The sequence below is a fragment of the Acomys minous genome, assembly GCF_964271855.1.
Source record: "Acomys minous genome assembly, chromosome: 16".
Classification (NCBI taxonomy): Eukaryota; Metazoa; Chordata; class Mammalia; order Rodentia; family Muridae; genus Acomys; species Acomys minous.
Genome location: NC_140498.1, coordinates 78,629,997 through 78,645,707, shown reverse-complemented (window position 1 = coordinate 78,645,707; position 15,711 = coordinate 78,629,997). Strand labels below are relative to the sequence as shown.

At 44.4% G+C, this 15,711-nt stretch overlaps 1 protein-coding gene across 4 annotated transcripts in view; it reads left to right on the top strand.

The window, feature by feature from the left end:
• The window catches only part of CALN1 (calneuron 1), a 516,312-nt gene that overhangs the window by 323,656 nt on the left and 176,945 nt on the right, over positions 1-15,711 (top strand). The window lies entirely within an intron of this gene.

The following is a 15,711-nucleotide window of genomic DNA, read 5'->3' as shown; positions in this document are numbered from 1 at the left end:
TATAAGGGCATCCTGTAGGTGATTGTCTATTAAGGCTTAATTGCCTGTCATTCTGTTTTGTTTCCTTTTGAGACAGGATCTTATGTAGCCTCCAACTGCCAAGTAGCTGAGGATGACCTTGAACTTCTGGTCCTCCTGGCTCTATTTCCTGATTCCTGGGTGCTTAGATGACAGGCATGCATCACCACACCGGGCCTTGTGCAATGTCGGGGATGGGACCAATGTCTTCATGCCTGCTAGGCCAGCACTCTATCAACTAAGCCGCAAGCCAGCCATAATTTCCCATCTTGTAAAGAGCAAATGTGAGCTCTGATTCCAATTCCTTATCTGACTTAGTCACCTTTCTGTGCCTAGATTCTGTCTAGCACAGTGCCTGCTGTCAAGGAACGAGAGTTCTGTAGGTACCTTAATAATCTAGAGACGGTCGAATTGGTGTGACATCCCGTTCCAAGCTTAGTGGCTGGTAATATGAATATACAAGCTTAGTGGCTTGTAAAATAAAATGGGAAATTGTTTACTGTTATCTGTCTTCCTTCCTTCCTTCCTTCCTTCCTTTCTTTCTTTCTTTTTTTTTATATTTTACTTCTCTCCTTTCTCCTCTCTGCACCCCTGCACCCCCTCTATACATATGTGTAATTATCTGGTGCCTTCCCCTACGTGTGTGTGTGTGTCCATTTACATGAGGGCTCTTGCCATCATGTAACTCACAGAAGAGTGCCGAAACCCGTGTTCAAGATCTTAGAGAGATACCATCCAGGCATGAAGCTGGAAACAACCCAGCTGTCTGCCAAATCAAGAGAACACGCAGACTGTGGTCCAGCCGCACACTGGAATATGATGCAGCGATGAAAAAGACGAGCTACTAAATGGGGGGGGTGGGGTACAGTGGAGCAGATAAGCAGCAGTCAGTACTGACATATCTACCATCAAAGGCACTCTGCTAGATTAGAAGGAAAATGCCTACAGTGAAAATGAGACTTCTCTTCCATTCTTCCCTTATTCAACAACAACAAATCCACCGAGTCAACTTGATTCGCTTCTAACGCACCGCCTATAAATTCTACCCTCATGTCTGAGGGCTAAAGTTACTTAGGAGATAGAATGATGTATCTTTTAAGTCGCGGATGCAGTGATTTGTGAGCTAAGGAAGGCGCACCGAGGCTTCATTCATCAGCTCAGGTGACAGCAGCAGCCCGAGGATTTTTGCAGCAGGGCAGAGGAGTGTCAAGGTTTGGAAGCCGCTATCTTTATGAGAGTCGCGTTTCCTACAACCAAGAATGTATTTATTTTGTATTGGAAACTTTCTTGTCTCTGTGCTTTTTTAAAAATTCAATTTCTTCACACTTTCATATTTTCATTTAAGAGTGCCTTTTTTAAAGTGTGCGGAGGGGTGGGGGTGTCTTAGTGAGCGTATGTGTACCACATGCATACAGATGTGGGAAGAGGCCAGAAAAGGGAGTCCCCGCTCTTCTGGAGCTGGGGTGACAGTCAGTTGTAAACAAGCCAATGAGGATGCTGAGAACTGAACCCAGGTTCTCTGCAGGAGCTGCAAGCATTCTTGACCAGTGACCCATCTCTTTAGCCCAGTTCTTTCTTTCTTGAATCAATAATCAGACTCGTATAGTCAAGGAAAACTTTAGGTTTATGCATGAATCAAAGACCCACAGTCTTACCTAGCAAGTGCCAGCCCTACCAAAAGAATTAAATTCTTTCTCTCAGAGGAAAAAGAATTCTCCCTCTGAGCTGGGTGCTTGGTTGCTGGCTCTTGTATCCAGGCTTTGTCTTTTGCTAAGATAAGACCAAAATGATTAATTGAATTTCAAAAATCTCTCTTACTTAGCTTACACCATTCTCCATCGATTCGTAAAGTTCTGCGAAAGGGGAATGTAGGAACAAGCTGTCGAAATAATAATAAAAAATAACAATAGCAACAGTAATAATAATAATAATAATAATAATAATAATAATAATAATAATAATAATAATAAAATGAAGCATCTCTGGGTTATTGTGTGCTTGTGCCACTTGGTACACCCAGAACTTTAAATTAGAATAACACAGAATCATAATGTTCTCCAGCACCCACACTTAAAATCTTTTCCTTGATTCCAGATCCTCCCTCACAGTTTATACATGTGCCCCCAGCCAGCCCCCCCCAAAAGGGTTCTTGTCTCTTATTAAGATTCAAGAGCACACACAGCTCAGCCCACACTGGCTCAGTTGGATCCTGTCAGCTGCCTGCTGTGAGATCACCAGGGGACTAGCCAGGCTGCAGGCTGAGCATCTGCCTGTCAATCCAGCCCTGCGATGGTTATTTTGATCACCATCTTGATGGCATTAAGAAATGCAGAGGGGACTAGTGAGACCCAGTTTTAGTCTAGTCTGCTGTGAGGCCATCTCCATACGGTTTGACTGAAGAGGAAAGACCATCCCTGAATGTGGGTGGCGCCGTACCGTGGACACGGCGGATCCTACACTGCATTAAAGGGAATGAAGTGAGCTGCTGTGCACCAGCAGTCCCTACTGTGTCCCTCGTAACCTGAGATGTGAGCAAGCGACCCCATGCTCTTGCCACTGACCTTCCTCACCATGGTGGACTTGGTCTCACCCCAGACTATGCTAGAGAGATGGCTCAGCCTTTAAGAGTGCTGGAGTTCAGAGCTCAGTACCCACAAAGCGCATTGGTCCCTACAAATACTTATAACCCAGCTCTGATGAGGGGTGGACGCAGGATCATCTGGGCTTGCTGGCTTCCAGCAGCTTCTATGTGAGCCATGGGCTCAGGAAAGAACCTGCCTTAGAAGACTATGTGGAAAGCAATGGGAGAGGATGCCTGGTGTCCTCTTCTGGCCTAGCATATAAGCACAGGCATGTGTACCTACCCAACCATATATGGATACACACATTTATATATACATATACATATATGTGTACACACATATGTTTATATGATATATATCATACATATATAAAAATCTTTTTAAAGATGTAAGAGTAGACGGTTATCTATTTGGAAAGTTAATGTGAGCCAGAGGGCTAGGGGATTGTAGAAATATAGGGAGTGACTGTATAGTGAAAGTGCATTGCATATATGTATGAAATGTCACAACGAAGCACATTACTCTTTACAGTAAATGCATGCTAATGAGAAAACACACCTACTTGTTTATAAGAATGAATAAAGTATTGTTTTGAGGAAGAAGGGTTTGTTTTAGTTCACAGTTCAAAGTACGGTCCACCGTGGTAGGGAAATCAAGGTGGCAGGTGGTTGAGGCAGATGGTCACATTACATCCAGAGTTAGGAATAAGAGAAATAATATATTTAAGGGACAGTGAGATGGCTTAGGGGCAAAGGCACTTGCTGCAGAAGTCTGATGACCTGAGTTTTATATTTGTAACCCAGACACATACAATACCCAACAATGATGATAGATAGATGTGTGTATGTGTGTGTGTGTGTGTGTGTGTGTGTGTGTGTGTGTGTGTATGTGTGTGTATGTGAGAGAGAGAGAGAGAGAGAGAGAGATGATTGATAGATAAGTAGATAGACAGACAGACAGACAGACAGACACACACACACACACACACACACACACATACACAGATAGATGTCTTAGAGGCATGTAAATAACATTTACAAAACATGTACAATGCTCTCTGCCCTCTTTTCACTCCATGTGTCTTCTCTGTCCCAACGCAAGCACACACAGTCAACTCCTGCCCCAGAATGAGCAAAGAAAGAAACAGAAAATGAACCCTACAGACCTCATGGCTGTGTGGAAGAGCTGCAAAAAAATCCTCTATAGCCAACTGCCCAGTATCCTCTCCTCTCGCCGCCTCTCGGATCCACTTGCATTGTGGATTTCTATTCCTACTATTCTGATCTGCTTTCTTTCTGTTGCTATGATATGATAAACTCTGACCTGAAGCAGCTTACAGGTGAGGAAAAGCATTTGGCTTACACTTCCAGGTCATGGGCCATCACTAAGGAAATGCAGGACAGGAACCAAGGAGGAGCTTGAGACAGAAGCCATGGAGGAACCGCTGTTCTCTGGGTCATGCTTAACTGATGTCTTTCATAGAGCCCACAACCATCCGCACAGGGAATGGTGCCACCCGCAGTGGGCTGGGCCTCCTACATCAATCAACAATCAAGACAATCCCTGACAGACATGCCCACAGGCCAGCCTAATAGTTGCAATTCTCCATGTGACGTTGTGCTCTTCCCTGCTGACTGTAGGCTGTGCCAAGCTGACGATTAAAACTAATTGGGACATGTTTCATGAACAACTCCAGTGGAGGCAGCATATGGCTTGAGGATAGCCACGTTGCCACCACACGTGGTGTTGAATACGCCAGACAGCCCTGTGGGGTTAAAAAAAAAAATCCAGAATCTTGGTATTTCTCCAAAACTCCTTTTGGCTCAAGGTGTCTCTCACTCTTTCCGTTTCTCTCCCTAGTCACCAGCGTGACTCTAAAATGTTACAGAAGCCGTGTGCGTTAGTTCCCCTTTCTCTTTTCTTCTCACTGTTATCAAATGCCTGATGAGAAGCAACTTAACGGAGGAAGGGCTTATTTTGGCTCACAGTTTGAGGGGCCACCATCTGCTGTGATGAGAAATTCCTAGCAGCAGGAACCTCTTGGTGGCTGGTCACATGGCATCCACAGTCAGGGAACACAGAGAGAGATGGACGCTACTCAGCCCTCCCCTCTTTTTATTCAATATAGGATCCCAGCTTATGCGGTGGTGCCGCCCACATTCGGAGTGATTCTTCCCATCTTAGTTAGCCTAATCTGGGCATGCTCAGTGTTTGTCTCCGAGGTGATTCTAGGTCCTGTCAAGCTGGCAATCAAGAGTAACAACCGCACCATGGTACTCTCTTGCTTGTCCCTTCGATCTGAAAAGCCAAAACCCCTCATGGTGTCATCTCTTCCCTTTATATTCATCCTCATTATGCAACAGTGTCAATGGATTTCCTGTCGCTCCCCAGACACACCAACAAGCACCTGCTTCAGGACCTTTTGCATTTAAATTTTCCTTACATTTAAATTTGTGGTTGTCGCTGCTGTTTTTGAGACAGGGTTTCTCTGTGTAGCCTTGGATCCACCTGCCTCTGCCTCCCTGAGTGCTGAGATTAAAGGCGTATGTCACCATGACCGGCTGTGTTTAAGTTTTTTAATTTAAATTTTATTTTATGTGCATGGCGATATATATATATATATATATATATATATATATATATATATATATATATATATATATATATATATATCTGTCTGTACTGTGTGTGTGTAGTGTCCACAGAGGCCAGAAGAGGGCATGAGACCATCTGGGACTCAAGTTGGGCAGTTGTAAGCCACCATGTGGGTGCTGCTAGGAATTGAACCCAGGTCCTCTGGAAGAACAGTTGATGCTCTTACTCATTGAGTGATCTCTCCAGCCTCTGAAATGTCTTGCATTTAGAAATTCCATCCTCAAGCCCTAAAGGGTTCACTCCCTGGACCTCCTCTGATCTGATCTCTTCCCACTCTACAAAGGTTTTTGGTAATGTACTATAAACTACAGGCATTTTCTTTCTTCCTCCCTCCCAGCCGTTCATTCCCATCATCCTTCATTAGTTTTTTTTTTCTGAGTTCTTTCACATCCATTGCAATATGGAATTGCTTTTCATGAGTGTATTGCTTGAGTCCCTTTACTAAACGATAAGAAAACTCGGCAGCCTTCATCTCAATGCCGTCATCTAAGCAAATGAGCTGAGAAGTCCATCTCATGACTGTTTCCCAGAGACACTGTGAGAAAGAGACATAATAACAGATATAAAAACGCATTAGAAATAATGAAAAGTGCTGCCCGAGCGTGACGTGTTCGTCTCACCATCATCATTACTGTCGCCCAAGACTCTCGCTTCTACCATATTTCAGCTCCTATCTGCTCTTCTTGCAGTTATAAAGGAAAATCCAAATCTCTTCCTTATGTCCCAACAAATGAGGTAGCTGAAGGGGTGGGGTAGTGGCCTGTTGACTGGAGTATTGTTCTGAGCGGCCACTGGCAAGGATTTTTACAAGTTTCATTTCTTTTTTTTTTTTTTTTTTTTTTTGGCTTTTCGAGACAGGGTTTCTCTGTGGTAGCCTTGGCCATCCTGGGCTCACTTTGTAGACCAGGCTGGCCTCGAACTCACAGCGATCTGCCCGCCTCTGCCTCCTGAGTGCTGGGATTAAAGGCGTGCGCCACCACGCCCGGCAGTTTCATTTCTAAAAGAGGCAAAAAATACTAGCATTTAGACTGTCTCTGAATGGTTTCAAATGTGGGGGTCCAATGGGACAATGAGATGGATGGTTGTGGATAAGAAGACTGTTAGAACATTTAGGAATATTCCAGATAGACAAACAACAACATAACAACAGTGTGGTAGGAACCCTGAGGAGAATTCAGGTCCCAGCACAACAGAGAGACAGCACAGCAGGGCCTCTAAGGAGAATCAGGCCCCTGTCTTAGAGTTTGGGGATGTCCCTTCTTTTAATGCTGATGGCCCAGAAAGAGGCAGGGAAGAGGTGGGGAGCAAGGCTTGTGGCCAGCAATACCTCTTTGGTGGACACTCATTTTCCTGGCTGAAAAACTTTGGCACCTGGAAGTCTGCTAGCTGTAGAGTCACAGACAGAGTCTCAGTACATCTCTAAGTACCTGGGAAGAGAGTCTCGGTGAGGGATTGTTGGCATGTGGACATACCTGTTGAGAATTAGACCGACTGTTAATTGAGGTAGGAACACCCACACACTACTGGTGGCAACATCCCCTAGACAGGAATCCTGTATGAATGGAGAAGGTAAATGGAGCATTGGCATGCATGCATGATGTGATGTTTCTTGCTGCTTGTGTCTTTGCTGCCTTGACTTCCCCCGCAGTGATGAACTGTAACCTCGAAGTAGGAGTCAAAAAACCTCTCTTTCTCCGCTCACTTGCTTTTGTCAAGATATTTTGTCACATCAACAGAGTATACGATGGTGGTTGTGTATAAGGTTGTAATGGACTTGGAAAGATCCTGTGACCGTTTTCTGACTGACGGCACTCATACACACCAGGATACTGCGTCACTTCTGTGTACTCTGGATGCTGGTGTAAGCAGAACCATCGAGCTATCAGAAGTATGCAAGCATAAGCCACTCAACTGTGCACAGCACATAATTCTTGGTATAGTTACCGTAATTATAATAAAAGTCTGTTACCGCTTTATGTTTGCAATACTTTTATTGTTATTTCAGAGAATATTCCTTCTACTTATCAAAGCCCATAAACATTTACTATAAAGCAGTGTGCTGCTACGCCAGCAGCTGCCTCATGCAATCTGAGCTTACTGCCTCTTTTGATTTCACTGAGAGGCCTCGTGGAGTAACTGGCTCTTACCATCTGGGTTTCTGAGTTTGCTTTATGGTAGCCCCACAATGGCAGGACCACCCATCGAGGCATTTCTCAGACTGCATCTCCATTGTTCAGTGATGTGTGTCCATATCTGAAGCATATTACTCACACCTCTTAGGAGAGTTATTATGAAAATAAAAATGTTATATTACACATGGAATTACTGCGGAAAAACTCAAAGCACTTCGAAAAGAATATATATATACACACACATATATTCGGGTGTACAAGAGTCACTCACAAATAACTTGTATAAAGCAGAGTGAAAAGAAGAGAAAAGGGGATTTAATTCAAGTTGTGCTGATAGCAGTGATCTCTAACAGCACAGGAAGTAAGGCTGTGGGAAGAACAGAGAGACAGATGGAAAAGGTATATTTTTTGCATACCTACCAGTTAAGGTCGAAAGTGTATCACAGTGAAACAGAAAAACATTTAAAGCATCTAAGACATTTACAAAGGGAAACACTTCCAGCAGATGAACCAAAGAAAGGAGGCTAGAGAGGTGGTCCAGCAGATAAGAGCACTGGCTGCTCTTACAGAGGACCCAGGTTCGATTCCCAGCACCTGTTCTCACCAAGGACCCAGCGTTCATTTCCGGCACCCACATCAGGTGGCTCACAAACACCTATAACCCCAGCTCTAGAAGATATAACACCTTCTTCTGGCCTCTGTGAGCATTGTGTTCATGTGACACACATGCACAGACATACAGGCACACACACAATTTTAAAAAATTAAAACAAAGAGGGAAGGAACTAAGGACGAGAGGTCCCTAAGCAAGACTTTTTTTACAAGTAGCTTTTAATTCTGCTGTCGCAAAGTTCTTTAAAACACGCCAACTTAAGGAAGGAAAGGGCTTATTTGGCTTCACAGTTTAGAGTACAGTTCATTGTGGCAGGGAAGGAATGGTGACAGAAGTGTGAGGGAAAGGTCACAGTATATTCAAAGTCATGAATCACTGTGTGTACAGGAGGTGAGGCTGGACTACAAAACATCAATCCCCACACTCCATCCTTGTGCCCTCCCAGTGATCAACTTCCTCCGAGCAAGGTACCACCTCTTAAAGGCTCCATAACAATCCCAAAAGAGCGCCATCTGGTGGGCATCACGTGTTCAAACACATGAGCCTGTGGGGGACATTTCATATTGATACCACAACAGGGAGGGTGTCACAGGGCAGGAAACTGCTCCCAAGTTGCCTCTGCTTTCTGTAGCTGAGCACTTGTAGGTGGTGAGAATAATTCAGCAGAACAGAGGCTTTACTGAGACCCAGGAGGGAAATACTTGCACAGCCAAGCTTCTTGCTCCACCATGTGGTCTTTTCCCCTCTAATGTGGTCCAGAAAATAGCTTCACGTGACATGGAGATCCGACCCTACTTCTCACTTTGCAGTGAGCACTCATGTTTTGTAGCTTGGGACAGGTGATCTCTCCAAGGAGGATGGAGGATAAAGAAGAAAATAAAGGCTTCAGTCATTTAGCATGGGTTGGGGGAAGGGAGCAACAAGAAAGAAGATTATTAATTACAGAGAGAACACACCAGCAAGCCCAAACTGCTTACTTACAAACTGTTTGGTCCTTAGCAAGGTTGCAAAACTTTTAATTACATTTGGAGAGTGTACTCTGAGATGCCAAAACTAACCAAAGTGTGTGTGTGTGTGTGTGTGTGTGTGTGTGTGTGTGAGAGAGAGAGAGAGAGAGAGAGAGAGAGAGAGAGAGAGAGAGAGAGAGAGAGAGAGGGAGGGAGAGAGAGTATGAAGGTTTAAGGTACTTGGAAATGGGATGGGGGAAGTACACAACATAGACATGCTACCATAGAAGGCAACGTCAGTAACTCATAAGTCTCATGGTGGGAATGAAACTGGGTACCACAGGGTGGTGTAGTGGTTAGAAGATGCTTAGGATCTGCTGGCTAGTGCAGGCAGTTGGGAAAAGGTAAAGAGCAGCAGGAATGACCTAGGTACAGTAGCAACAGCGAATAGGAGGTCTGCATATGACTTCTCATTGCTGTGACAAAACAGCTGACAAAAACAACTTCAAGAAGGAAGGTTCTGTTTTTCTGGCCCAGTTTGAGGGAACAGTCCATGACTGTAGGAAAGCCACAGCAGCAGGAGCATGAAGCAGCTGGTCACATTGCCTCTGTGGTCAGGAAGCAGAGAGGGATGGGGGCTGGTGCTCAGCTCACTTTCTCCTTTTCATTCCAAGACTCTGGTCCTGGATGTGATGTTGTCCGCATTCAGGGTGGCATCCCACTTCAACTGACCTAATCTAGAAATACCGTTGCTGACATGCCTAGAAGTTTGCTACCATGGTCATTCAGGTGCCTGTGAAGTTGAACATCAATATTAACCATCACAAGGTCTTAAACAGCAATCAAGCAGGTGTCAGTAGAGCATGGTGAGAGATGAAGGGTCGGGGCTGATGAGGCAGGCAGTGTGCAGGTGCGTGCATGTAAAGTGGAATCAGTCTATACAGCAGGAGTATGGGCTCAATTGTTTGTGGGTCGGTGCTGTAAATTTAACCAGATGTGTGTTCCAATTGGATTTTGCGATCCCAAAGGCTGACTCTGGTGGTTGTATGCAGTGGGGATAGGAGGAGCAAGAGGAAGATTAGCCTTGACTGTTCTGGATCAGAGCATTGACCTGTATGAGTCGCATTGACCCAAGGTGGTAGCAAAATATGTGGGGAGGAGAGGCCAGGTTCGTGGCATGCTTGTAAATCTTCAAAGGGATGTTGGTGATGGATCAGATGGGAGGAAGATGGAGGACAGCGATCAAAATGTTGCCTAGCTTGAGGTGGTGGTGGCTGATTGAGTCCTGAGATCCCAGCTACTTGTCAAGCTGGGGCAAGAGAATTGAGTTCAGTGCTAATCTGCATTTATATAGGGGGGTTGAAGTCAGGTTTTTTTTTTTTTTGTCAGAACCTAACTTGGCTGTGCATGGTGTGTCTGTTCAAGAAACTCCCAAGCTGGTGTCCTTGTTAGTGTTTATTATCAACTTGGCACAACCTACAGTTATGCTTAGATCAGATTGGCTATGGGCACGTCTGTGGGGGCATCATCTTAATTGTTGATTGATGTCAGAGGGTCCAGCCTACTGTGGGTGACACCATTCCCCTGGTCTTGGGCTTTATAAGATGCTAGGTAAGCCTGAGCCAGAGAATGAACCAATACACAGTACTCATCCATGGTTTATGCTTCAAGCTCCTTCTTGAGTTCCTGACCTGCTTCCCTCAATAATTGAGTGGGTCCTGTAATATGAAACAAACCCTTTCCTCCACTAAATTATTTCTGTTTACTGTGATTTTTACAACAACAGGATGAAACTAGAGCACCTGAGTATGGTACATTATCAGTAATCCCAGTTTAGGGATTAGGCAGCAGTTTGAGACCAACCTGGGCTGCTTACCTGCGCTGTCTGAAAAACAAGAACACAGAAAAGCTAGCTAAGTTTGTCTGAATGCTGACCCTCAAAACATGTGACATTTCGGAAGTGAGTTACCAACATGTTCACCAAAGCAGTGAATTGGGCCATATAGGGCCATTCACACCTGGGAATGTGGCTAATTATAACTGCATCATGAAAACACAATTAGAAGGAAAAAAAAAAGACTTCCAGTATAATTTCCCTCATTTTTAAGTCCAATTATCTTTTCAGAGCTTCCAACAACAGCTGTGACAATGGTTTCTGGTGGGGGAGTCTTAGGCTTAAATTTCTGGTCTAATTCTTAGTACTAGGTTTTGAGTTTGAATATGAGATGTCCTCCACAGGCTCATGTGCTTAGACACTTGCTGTCCAGCTGGTGGCGCTGTTTTAAATAGTTGTACAGCATGTTGTATATGGATGTATCTGGAATACATGGAAACATAAAGAAGGGGCTCAGGTGTTACCGTCCTTCTTGGTTTCTGGCCTAAGTCGGCTTCCTAGTCAGCCACTGAGATGGGAACAAGCCGTCTCCTGCTCCCACTTCCACAGCTGCAGGCTCTCTAGCTACCATGCCTTCCTCAGCATGATGGGATGCACTGTCTCTCTGCAAACTGTGAGACAAAATAAATTCTTTAACTAGACTGCTTTAGCCAAATGCATTTTTTTAGATTAAATTTATTTTTTTTTTAACTACGTGTCTGTGTGGGCATGTGCAAATGTGTATAGATATGTGCAGAAACCAGCCTAGGGCATCAGATCCCCTGGAGCTGGAGTTATATGTGGCTGTAAGCTGCTCAGTTTGGATGCTGGGAACCAAACTCAGTACTCCTTGAAGAGCATTATGTACTCTTAACTACGGAACCACCTCTCCAGCCTCTAGTCAGATGTTTTATTTTAAAATTATATATATATATATATATATATATATATATATATATATATATATATATATATATATATACACACATATATATATATATATAAACAATGCATAGATTAGTATTGTAACTTAACTACACTGTATTTTTTGCATTGCTTATTTTTATTTTATTTATGTGTGTGTGCACTCATGTACCAACGTGTGTGTGTTGTGCCTGTGTGTGCATGTGTATGTGTGTGTGTGTGTGTGCGCGCGTGTGTGAACATCATGGTGCATGTGTGAAGGTCAGAGGACAATTTGGGGGGGGGGAGCCATTTCTCTCCTCCCCTCAGGCAGATTCTGGAGACTGTCAGGCTTGGTGGCAAGCATATTTCTTTGATAAGGCATCTCTCTCAGCAACTTCAATGATGCTGTATTTTCACTTAAGCAAGTTAACCTGTGGTATGATGGCTGACGTCCTCGATAGGTCACACGAACCGAGATTATGCGCTCAGACATTCTAGGAGAGGTGTAGTGTATTGTCCTGTTCACTCAGCACAGGGCGGTGACTGGACCCACAGCCACACAAGGGCGCTTCCTTATTCATCCTGTATAACACTGACTTCAATGTCAGTAAGCCCAGCTAGCTGTGGACTGAGTAATTGCCCCCCATTTTATTCAGACTGTTTTCCATCGTATAGGGGGTATATAGCTTTGACAGGCTTTCTCCTAAGACAAGTCTAGAAATTTTATCTGCTCATATAGAAAGTTCTTGTAGCCTCTGGATATAAAGCAGACCTAAACCAGGCTTCCTTCTTCATCACTGCTATTTTTATATGCATTTGGGTTTTATTATTCAAGGTCTTTTGCAAACAGACAAAAATAGAAATATATATATGAAGATTCTCTGCCTTCTTTCCTTTGGAACAGCTCCCCCCACCCCGCCCCTTGTTAGGTTATGCAGCTAATTAAAAGAAAGTGAGCCATTTCCCTAGAGTCTGTGATTTCTGAAATTGCTTTTGGAATCTGACTGTCTTACTGATCTACAAAAGCTGCTGTGTGGGCCGCTGCCAGGGGCCACCCTCAAGGCGACCTTCCTTGGGGCCGCTCCTTGACTGAGTTCTATCATGAAAAAGTCTCCCGGAAGCCCATGCAGGACAGCGGCCCTAGCCAAGCTGGTATTTATGTGGGTTTCTGGAGATCTGCATTCTGTGTCCTTATGCTTTTAGGCCAACAGCTTTAACTGTTAAGTTATCTCTCCAGCATCAGCAATCCTTCCTCTTCCTCACCTCTCCCCCTCTTCGTGTGTGTGTGTGTGTGTGTGTGTGTGTGTGTGTCTGTGTGTATGTTGTATGTAATATGTGTTTATGTGTATGTGTTCATCTGAGTGAGTGCAGACATGCATGCCCCTCAGTGGGGGGGTACCAGTCAAAGGACAACTTCAGGAGTCAGTCCTTAGATCCCATTTTTGTTTGAGACAGGGTCTCTTGTTGTGTGCCTACATCAGCCTATCTGGTCCATGGGATTCTGGGGGTTCTCCTGTCTCTACCGTCCATCTTGCCATAGGAGTTCTGGGGTTACAGACATGTGCTACAGCGTACACCATTATGTGGGTCCTAGAGATCTGAGCTCAGGACGCCATGCTTGTGAAGCAAGTGCTTTACTCACTAAGTCATCTCCCGTGCCCACAGTGGTTTCTAAATACAGTGGGTCCTTGACTCAGAGACTTATCCAGTAATTAATTCATAATTAATCATTAACACATTAGCAAGAGCAAGTTTTTTTTTTAGAACAGCTTAATCGGATACAGTAGGGGAAATGACTACAAGGATTTTCTCAGCAAGACTTCAGATGTATCCTAGAACCTCTAAGCATCCACCCAGAAGGAAGATGCAAGGAGTATTAGACACTGGATCTGTATTGCCCTCAGCTTTGATCTGTTCTTTTTTTCTGTTTACAGTGCCAGGATGGAACCTCGGGCCGTAAGCATCCTAGGCGAGAGCTCTATCGTTGAGGCACACCCACAGCCATTGGTTAATTTTTTTTTTTAAAGGCAGGGTCTCATCATGCAGACCAACATGGCCATGACCCTCATGAGCTTTCTGAGTGATTGAGTGATGGGGTTATAGGTGTACCATGCTAGGCTCACTTAATAGGTTTACATTTTTAAAAAAGATTTATTTTATTTTATTTTATTTGTGTGTGTGTGTGTGTGTGTGTGTGTGTGTGTGTGTGTGTGTGTGTGCACCCATGAAAGCCAGGAGAGGGCATCCGTGCCCTGGAGCTGGAGTTTCATGTGGTTGTGAGCCGCCTGCTGTAGGTGCTGAGAACCAAATGCAGGTCCTCTGCTAGAGCAGAAAAGTGTTCTTGGCCACCAAGTCAGCTCTCCAGCTGCTCGAGTGCTGATGCACATAGTTGAACATATTATATATAATGTTTCATTTATATGTTCTTGACTATGGTAGAAATATGTTGCGTTTCTCCTCATATATCGAATCACAAAAGTGAAAGGGGAATTGTTGGGGATGAATAGAGGGGAAATGGACATAAGAAAAACTAATTGGAGGGTATGGATAGGGCCACAATGTGTTACATGGATCGATTGCCTCCTGCCTGAATTTTGATTCTGCATTCTGTTTTTTTACCCACCTTCCATCGCATCACTTTCTGGACTAGAGATGCCAATGCCCCCACAGGCTTAGTGACTCAGTGGCCAGTTGGATGTACGGAGAGTGGTTTCCTGTGTGCTTTTCCTTTCATGGCTCTGCAGCTGCTCCCGAGTCAGAACATCTCTCATGAACCCATCCTCCGTCTTGTTGACCCTCCTTTGCACACTCGTAACTTTTGGCCCATTTCTCCCAAGCGCTGTCTTCATCTGTTTTGGGTTCCTATGGCGTCAGTTCATGTACAGAGAGAAGAGGGTCACGTGTCACCGTATGCCTCCTATCTGACCGTGCCTCAGCATGGTAGAAGTAAAAGGGATGTGAGCCGCAGTCAAGAGGTGAAAGCCATGGACAGGATGGATGAGACTGTGGGAGGGCCAGAGTTGCTTTAAAAAAAAAAAATAGCCTGTTCTTTGGGGGGCCTAGTCCAAACTCCTCAAACCTGTTCATTCCTGAGTGACCTTTCCCATGACTGAATTATCTTCCATTAAGCCCCACCTCTTAAAGAGATCTAGCACCACACAGTGGTGACCAAGCTTGCGGCCCATAAATATTTATGGGTCAAGCTGTATATAAATTATATGACGAACCCTATAGTCTAGGTGTGCTGTTCATTTTAGAGGTACCTATTATTGACCTTTTAAGCTTCTGCTCACCAGCTAATTTCATCCATGGGTGTCCTTTCTTGCGCAGAAATTTCCACCTGGATTGCTGGTATGTGTCTCTAAGCCTAGGACCCAGGGAGTTGAGCAGGAGAACAACGAGTTTGAAGATATTCTACAGAGTGAAATGGAGGGAAAGGAAGGGAAAGGGGGAAGAAGGGAGGGGAAGGACAAGAAGGAAAAAGAGGGAAAGAGGAAGAAAGGGAAGAGAGAGAAGGAGGGAATGAGGGAGAGACAAGCAGGAGGGGAGGAGGGAGCGGGATGGAGAGAGAGGGAGAAGGCGATAGAACCATAATATTGGTATAATTATACCTATTTATTTTTTTCTTTTGTCATTTGAACTGCTGAGTCTTGTTTTAAATAATCCCCAAGACATCTACTTTTGGCTACATAAAGCAATTTAGATCAGACTAAACGTCTACAAAGAGGCGCCCTAAAAGAAACGTAACAGCGAGACTACCATCTGAGGGTAATAGAAGGTACCCATGACGATGAGGACTTCTAAATATTTAGAGAGGAGGATGTGCTGAACCCTCCCCGGTACTTGTCATAGCATCATTTGTTCAGGGAATTTTCTGCAGTGAACCTGAAGGAGAAAGAGAAGAGAATAGCACTGAGGTTTTACTGGCCTCCTGGGGATGAGTGCACAGAACTGGACCTGATGGCTAACAAGGCAGGCTGAATTT